This window comes from Octopus bimaculoides, chromosome 6 (assembly GCF_001194135.2).
Source record: "Octopus bimaculoides isolate UCB-OBI-ISO-001 chromosome 6, ASM119413v2, whole genome shotgun sequence".
Taxonomy (NCBI): domain Eukaryota; kingdom Metazoa; phylum Mollusca; class Cephalopoda; order Octopoda; family Octopodidae; genus Octopus; species Octopus bimaculoides.
The window spans coordinates 76,419,704-76,428,284 of NC_068986.1; the positions used below are offsets into that span (position 1 = coordinate 76,419,704).

The 8,581-nt window shown below is 35.1% G+C and overlaps 1 non-coding gene across 1 annotated transcript; it reads left to right on the top strand.

Annotated features, from left to right (window-relative positions):
- Positions 1 to 6,944: 6,944 nt before the first annotated feature.
- LOC128248184 (5S ribosomal RNA) lies at positions 6,945 to 7,063 on the top strand. Its single transcript, XR_008264484.1, has one exon. It is a non-coding gene; the product is annotated as a 5S ribosomal RNA (ribosomal RNA).
- Positions 7,064 to 8,581: the final 1,518 nt, after the last annotated feature.

An 8,581-nucleotide genomic window follows, 5' to 3' on the forward strand; every position in this document is an offset into this window, starting at 1 on the left:
GCAACACCGATCCATATATGTGTGTATATAGTCATGCCGTTGCTAAATGTGAAAATATCATAAACCTAATTGACCGTTTTAAAAAATAATCCCAGAAAATGAAACCGGAATACATACAAATCCTCAGATTCTTAAACTCTATGAAACTTGTCAATATAATATGCTTGCAGTCAGTCTATATATTTATTTCTCGTATATTATTTACAATTTTCAATAGAGTCTGAAATTATAGCTATAATTATTTATACACTCGGTGCCAGAAATCTTCTATACTCATTCAACATGTCTTTATTTCTATAGATTTATTTCGTTCGTGGCTCTTGTTATTGTTTCGCCCTAGATCAGACCTAAAATGAGAAAATCTATGATCAAACACTTTTCGGCTATAAGCATTCCTTCTTTATATACACCGGGGTATACAGTATCCAATGTTTACTTCTTTATTTAACATAGTATGGTGTGATTTGAGGTAGATTCGGCTGCTATTTGTAACGAATTGAGCAACTTTGTTGAGGCACTGGCCGTCTGATTTTCTTTGTGTGTGTATACGATTATATTCATCCATGTTTTGTTGATTAAAATTGTTTGATTCACTATTTCTGTTTTCTTTTTGACTTCTTTTTCGTCAGAGAATGATGGAGTCAGGTTATTTATGTTCGTCTTTCTTTGTGTCGTCGTGTTCCTGCCTAATTGTTGGAGTCTGATAATAGACAGACACTAGTAACCAGGGCGGTGCCCACATGGTCGCTCAATATACTAGAAATAGCCGCCAAATTCTCTTCAAATCACATTCTATCACCTAGATACAAAAACAGAAAAAAAAAAAGACGGGATGATCAAAATTGGGATGTTTTTGATCTTAGACCAGTTGATCATGGCTGACCTTGGGCTAAACAGCAATATTTAAAAGACGATCTTTAAAACAAGCAACTATATGTGACCGAGAGTAATTTCACGTGTTTATTTGCCGGTTAATTCCACAAGTTTCACGTTGATCACTATGGTTGTTGATGTGGTCATTTTATAGACAAAACAAAAGAATTTATTACAAAAATAACATCTTATGCCATATATTTTACTATAAATGAAGCAAATAGTTTTACACCTTAAATCCAAGATCAGTTTGTAAATAGCTGGGGGAAAGACACCGTTTTTGCATCGTTTCATTCGTATAAGTTGTCTTTGTAGTTGGCATTAATTAAATGCTAAGTAGAAAACACAATCTAGTAGTCTTGCTATGGCTTAATTTTTTTTTAATTTTTATCAAGATGGGTTAATTATAAACGCCTTCTCATCGTCTTTCCTTGTTGACTTCAAAAAATGGTTTTAAAAGGCTGACACTGAAAATATTTTCATCTATTTGGTATTAAAGTTCCAGTGCAAACAGTAAATATTATCCAAAGTATTTGGTCTTTCGTTAATTCGAGTAAAAGACCAACTTTTTGAAGGTTAGAAGACGTTATTGTCAGGCGAGTGGTTATTTCTGCTGCCATCTCACCTGTCTGCACTGCGGTCGCTCGACCTACTAGAAATAGTAGCTAAATTCCCTCATTATCACACCGTACAGTCTTTGTAAAGAATGGTATATTGGATAAATAATGTGAGAGCAGTCGCAATGTGCGTGGGCTAAACGTGGTGGACTTGGTGGGAACATCTTTGAGCATTGGCCTGTTCGATGAGGGTTGGCATGTCTCGAATGAACAAATGTTTACGCATTTTCTTATATTATCTGTTGAAGTATTGATAAATAACAGTTTATCATTTCTAATTGATACTTGTACCTAATGAACTCGACTCTCTAGCATAGCTATACTCTCTCTCTCTATCTCTCTCTCTCTCTCTCGCTCAGTTAATTTGGCCTGTTGAGATCACCTAATTGCTACTCCCTCAGTTTAGAGAAAAATAAATACATCGTTAACTCCTTTCTATTTTCTCCGCTACACCTTTCTACAAAGGTGAAAATTGTCGTCAATTTTCTGTTATTTAACGGTGATTTAAGGTAGATTGTTTTCCGCAAAGATTAGAAACTCGTCGACTATTTTTTCAGTAGATTTATTCGGCGTTTTTATTTGTTTGTTTCGTCTGTATGTCCTTCTTCAGAGGACAACCACGAGCCATCGACACCTTTCGGAGATGAGACTAAACAGTAGCTCAGGATTTTGGGGCAGTTACAAATATAATTAAAATGTTCTGTTGTTCTTGATTGTCCGGTTTTAAATTTGACTAGGCTTTGGTTGTTTCAAACGTAATGAAAAAGTATTGTTTTCTTTCCTAATTTTCAATCGTAGATTTTTTTGTCATGCTGACACCCAAATTTAATCAGGAACTGTTTTTTTTAAATAGATTCCAGCCTGTAGAAGCTAAACTCTCTTAACTCTTCTGACCTGGGTTTTGGGGTATACAAAATTCCTGCTTTTCCTGAACCTCAATTACGTAGATGACACAAGGGGGGAAATTAAAATTAATTTAAAAATTAACAAAAAACAGTTAATTTCACTTTTTCTATACTCGTATCAATCAAATAACCTCTATCATTAGATGAAGGTTATATATATACATATATATGAATTGTTGGTCGCTATAGGAAAGGAACTAAATGATGGTTGTATATTTTCAAAAATATTGTATGTTCTCAGTTTCAATCAAGCCATCAGATACTTGATGCTGTGCGCAAAATGTATCTGTTGTTGCATCTCTTTTTTCTTTTTTACTTCTATGTTAAAATCGTTTAAGCCAAATTCGTAATCGAATTTTCGTTCCTCACTGATATTTTAAAATAATGTTTCTCTTGCTATCAGTAGTTATATGCATTTCCGATTGAGGCCGACAATCGATAGGTGGGTGACCTGAATTCCAACTGCTTCATCACTATTAGTCATTTCTTATCTTTCACACTTTCACTTCCAAATACATAAAAAACAGCTTCTCTTTTGAACTGGTTTTGAAACTGAAGTTTGACAGCTCTGTGTACCTGTATACCTGTGTTCAGTTATGATTTACTTACACACTGACAATTGCGATGATGGAATTTTACCTGATGGGGTAGCAGTGTCATCCAACAGCCATGCAGTAGACGACGTGCAGAACTTGTTAGGAAACGCAGTGTTGGAGAAATAATCAGAATTTGAGTAGCTGATAACTGAACATGCAGTTTAATATTGACTTAATGTTTATTTGATAAGGATCATTTGCATCCTTCAATGTCAACTTGATATTTAATCTCATGCCTCCTTCCACTTACTTTTAATAGCTGGAAATGAATTCCAATTCACTAAATAAAAGAAACAATCTTGTATTTCTTTAACATATTGATTTCTTAGTAGTAGTAACAATATATTTTGTGTAAAGGGCTGGTGTTAAAGAGTTAATATCCATGTTATTACTGGTATGTATTTTATCAATCACACGGATGTTGTCAATATATTCTGTAAAATCATTTGCTGTGTGTTACACACTGATTTGTTCTGTTTGCATAAGGGTTGTCCTGAAAGTAATGCAAAAGTTGGAATAACTTTTTTTTTATCAAGTGATATCAGTAATTCAAATTGCACAAGTTGGTAGAGTGACTTTTCTGTATAAAAGATACTACTCAACTCAATCTCTATCACAAATGATGCACTTATTTGCTCCATCCTTGAAACCAACTCTCAAATTTTCTCTGAAATAATTCAAGTGTGAACTGCTGTATCCACTTCTTTACAGCTGCTTTCACTTTATCTCTGTCATCAAATCTTTCCTTCCAAAGACTGTCCTTCATTTGACTGAACTGGTGAAAGTGGTAGAGCACCAGATTCAGATTATATGGTGAATGGGGAATCACTGACCTATCCTATTTGCCATTTGTGTGCTTTGTTGCCAATGTGTGTAATGCATTGTCATGGTGAATCCTGGTTTCTATTTTTTAAAACTTCTTCATCCATCTGTGCACATTGCTCTTGTCAATTGTGTAATATCCATAAACATTCTGTAGCCTTCAGTGGCGGTTGGACAGCCCGTACCCCTCCTTCATCAAGAATTCATTTCTTTGCATGGAACCTAACTTTTGTTTGCAATGAAGGAAAATAAGAAGAAGAGTTACTCTACCAACATATTCAGTTTGAATGACCCATGTTAGTTACCAAAAGTTATGCTCACTTCTGCAGTACTTTTGGGATAATTCTCATAAAATAAAAATAAAAAAACTTTATCATTCGGGTTCAGTCCCACTGCATGGCACCTTGGGCAAGTGTCCTCTACTATAGCCTCGGGCCGACCAAGTGGATTGAGTGGATTTGGTAGACAGAAACTGAAAGAAGCCTGTCGTATATATGTATATATATATATGTGTGTGTCTGTGTTTGTCCCCCCGGCATCGCTTGACAACCGATGCTGGTGTCTTTGCGTCCCCGTAACTTAGCGGTTCGGCAAAAGAGATCGATAGAATAAGTACTAGGCTTACAAAGAATAAGTCCTGGGGTCAATTTGCTCGAATAAAGGTGGTGCTCCAGCATGGCCGCAGTCAAATGACTGAAACAAGTAAAAGAGTATTCATTCATCTTTTCTGTAAGAAACACTGATGACTGAAGTTATATAAGAAGCTATATTATAATCTATATACTTTGATGTCACAACAACCAATTGTAAAAGATTGTATATTTATTAGGTTTTTCAAGAATAGAACATTATCTTGTCAGGTTGAAACAATTGTCTTATAATTAGAGCAATTAGAAACTCTGTAGCTTCGTATATACTGACCATAGGCAGTGGTGTTGCCAAGATGTGGTACATGTGTGGATTAAAGCTGACCTGCATTCTTCATTAAATTTCTCCTTAATCAGCTGTATATATATATATATATATATATATGGGGAAAATAAAGTTTATCATTTTGTCAAATGTGTTCTACATTTTCACAATTTTATGCACAGCTAATTTCTGGTGATGTGGTTGAACTGCTATAGTTTGGTTAGATAAATGTTTGTAATAACGGTGCATAGTATACAGTGAATAGAGTAAAACCTGGAGGCCAAGGTAACTAGTGATGGTTACCTTGACAGCTACATGTTCATCAGGAGTGTTGGAAGAAGAATTTGATAAGTTCAGTTAGTGTTCATGTGACTGGAAGATAAATGTTGTTTTGATTTATAGGCATATATATGTGTATACTCCCACACACTCCTGGATCTATGTATGTGTCTGTACTACTGTGTTTGTGAGTGCCTTCTATCAAAGAGGCTGTCTGTAAATGCATGGCAAGGCTGTGTGGTTAAGAAGTTTACTTCACAATTTCAGAGTTTTGAATTTGTCCTGACTTTATGGCACCTTGGGCGAGTGTTTACTATCAGAGCCATGGGTTGAGCAAACCTTTGCAAGTGAAACTTGGTCGACAGAAATTGTGTAAAACTTGATAGAGATTTTGTTGACTGATTGCATGGATAATTTTATTATTTACTAGCTTGTAACCAAAGCAACACCACCACTTTTGTTCTTCCTCACTCCCAGACAAAGGGCAAAGGTTCAAAATGTTAGTGTTCACTCTTTATAGTAGTTGTATTTACTGAACTCTCTTATTGATGTATATATGTCCACTGGTCATAATTGTGTTTACACGAGGTATGTTTATGAAAAATTTTAGATTTTATTTAGGTCATTATTCTGGGTTTTTTTTTTAATAACAATTCCCAATAGCACAGACTTTCTATAATAAAAGTGCACTGAAATTGACTCATGAATGTAAGATGAGATGGTATCTCGATGCACAGGTGTAAAATGTTACATTTCATAATTTTGAAGGTTTTGAACTGACATAGATTTGGAAGAGACTACAAATAAGACAGTTTGAAAGGTAATACCTGTAAACAAATGAATTGACATGAAAGTTCAAGACTTTTTCATGTTATCAACACTAACACATCTACAAATGTTAGTTTTAAGTATACATGCAATATACCTTAGATTCATAATCATGTTGTCCTCTAAATATCAAGGTCATTGTATGTCTCACTATGTGTGTGTAATTTGGCAACAAGCTCTTGGTAAAGTTCATTAAAAGCATCAGATCACCCCCCCCACTCCCATATAGATTCATTAATTTCATACAGACAATTTCTAAAAGTTAACTTTATAGTCATCAGTAATTAGCCTACATAGAAAACAAAATTTAAAGCTCTCAAAAATTTGATGTTGCATTTCTAATGTTTTTTTCATATTAATGGGGTTTGAACAGTTTTACAAATCATAATGTTTTCAAGAATTGTTGGAGTAACCGACTTGGTGGTTTTAATATATCTAATTCAGTCCTCCATTCCTTGTCATTGGCTTTAAGTTCTAACATTAGCATCATCATCATCATCATTATTATCTTATGCCCCTTTTTTTTATCCCATGCTGACATGGGTTGGACGGGTCTCACAGTGCCTCATCATTTACTATAGCCCTTTGCATCTGGCAAAAACCTGATACCTTTGCACAAGAGAGGCCATGTCTGACAAACTAAAAAGTCCCTGTCTTATCTATGTTAATTTGGCGTGGTCTTTTTTTTTTTTTGTATAGTTTTCACAGCAGGATGCTCTTCCTTTTATTAAACACATAGCATAGATTGATAGATTGGATGCAATTTAATCAGACCACCACTAGAAAGTTTGATTGTCTCAATCAAGACTAAAGAGTCCCTTCCACTCTGTGTCTCTTCTGTTTAAGTAAATTAAATGTCTAACTTTTTACTTAGCTTCTTGATATCCTCCTTTCTCCTTATCTTCCAAACCTCTTTACCTCATTCACTACTGTGTCATTTCTTATCTCTTGCACTGACACTGGTCAGTTGGTTACTTGTAGCAGTTTGTCTCTAAAGAGTGCTAATGTTCTTTTATGTTACCTTGATTGAAGTATCCATGACTTGTATGGAAGCAAACTCATAAAACAATTTACTAAGAAAACTGTAACAAGAATTGTTACGGCCATATCACGCTTACGGCCATATCACGCTGAGAGCACCGGTTCTCGTCCGATCACCGAAGTTAAGCAACGTTGAGCCTAGTGAGTACTTAGATGGGTGACCGCTTGGAAAACCTAGGTGCTGTAAGCATTAAAAAAAAAAAAAAATCCAAGGTCGACTTTGCCTTTCATCCTTTCGGGGTCGATAAATTAAGTACCAGTTACGCACTGGGGTCAATGTAATCGACTTATTTCCTTTGTCTGTTCTTGTTTGTCCCCTCTATGTTTAGCCCCTTGTGGGCAATAAAGAAATAAGAAAATTTTGACTTCTACCTTTACTTGCTCACAAATAAGTACGAACATGGTTTTTATCAAAGTTTGGGGTAAATTTGAGTGTCGACGTTTTTGTTTCAAACTGAAAGTTCTCCTTTTATTGTTTTGTTAATGGCAGTAGAGATTAGCTATCAAGTGTTATTTCTCTCTCTAATGTTACAAGAACTGACTTGAATACTATTAATATTTAATCATTTTACAAATGCCACTGATGAGAGAAAAGACAAATATAAGCCACAATAGAGGCTCTGATTTCAAAGCTTTACTTAAGGGACTTTAATTTTGAATCATACATAATGATTTCATTCATGTTTTCTAAACATGTGATCTCAGCAATTGTTGGTAATTAATTTAGCTTTTAACATTTTGAAGCTCCTTTGGCAAATAATTATGCTACTATACTAGGTACATATGTTCACATTTTCTTGAGCCCTGTTGTCATCTTTGATACCCAATTTCTCTTTTAAATGCTCTAGTTCTTTTCAGTGTATTCAGATCTGTTATGTGTAGAGCAGAATTGAACTTCAACTTTTCTTCTTTTTATCACATCTTTCTCTTCTGTCATCCTTTCCCACTTATCTACAATGGATATCAGCATTGAATGCTCCCCATTTTAATCAGGAGTGCTGTCAACTTTGGTACCAATGATTAATGCATGCCTTTTCCCTTACTGCAATTGTTATGTGTTCTTATGAATTTTGTTTTTGTCCTCTTAATGACTTAACGAGAGGAGGAAAGCAACATCCTTGACTATTCCAGGGCCTCTAAAACTGATGAGAGGAAGTAGAAGTTATCTTCAAATTTGGCCTCTATTCTTATAGTAGTATGGACTCTACTAAACTCATGCAAGAACCAGATGGTAGGGTTACACCAGCCAATGAATTAAATTTACTGCCTAGGGACAAGAACAGTCCTTATGACTGCTTTCCATGCAGTTTCACCCTAAGCTATAGTAGAAAACATTTTCCCAATTTACTACTCTTTGGGATCAAAACTGAAGCTACATTGTTGAGGTGAACTTCTAAAACACCTGTCTATGTCTTCAGATCTACAGTGGTATTGAGTACTTATATTCTTCTGTTCCTTTTTGATACTCTTTACTCTTTTACTCTTTTACTTGTTTCAGCCATTTGACTGTGGCCATGCTGGAGCACCGCCTTTAGTCGAGCAAATCGACCCCAGGACTTATTCTTTGGAAGCCTAGTACTTATTCTATCGGTCTCTTTTGCCAAACCACTAAGTTACAGGGACGTAAACACACCACCATCGGTTGTCAAGCGTTGGTGGGGGGACAAACACACACACATATATATATATATATATATATATATATATA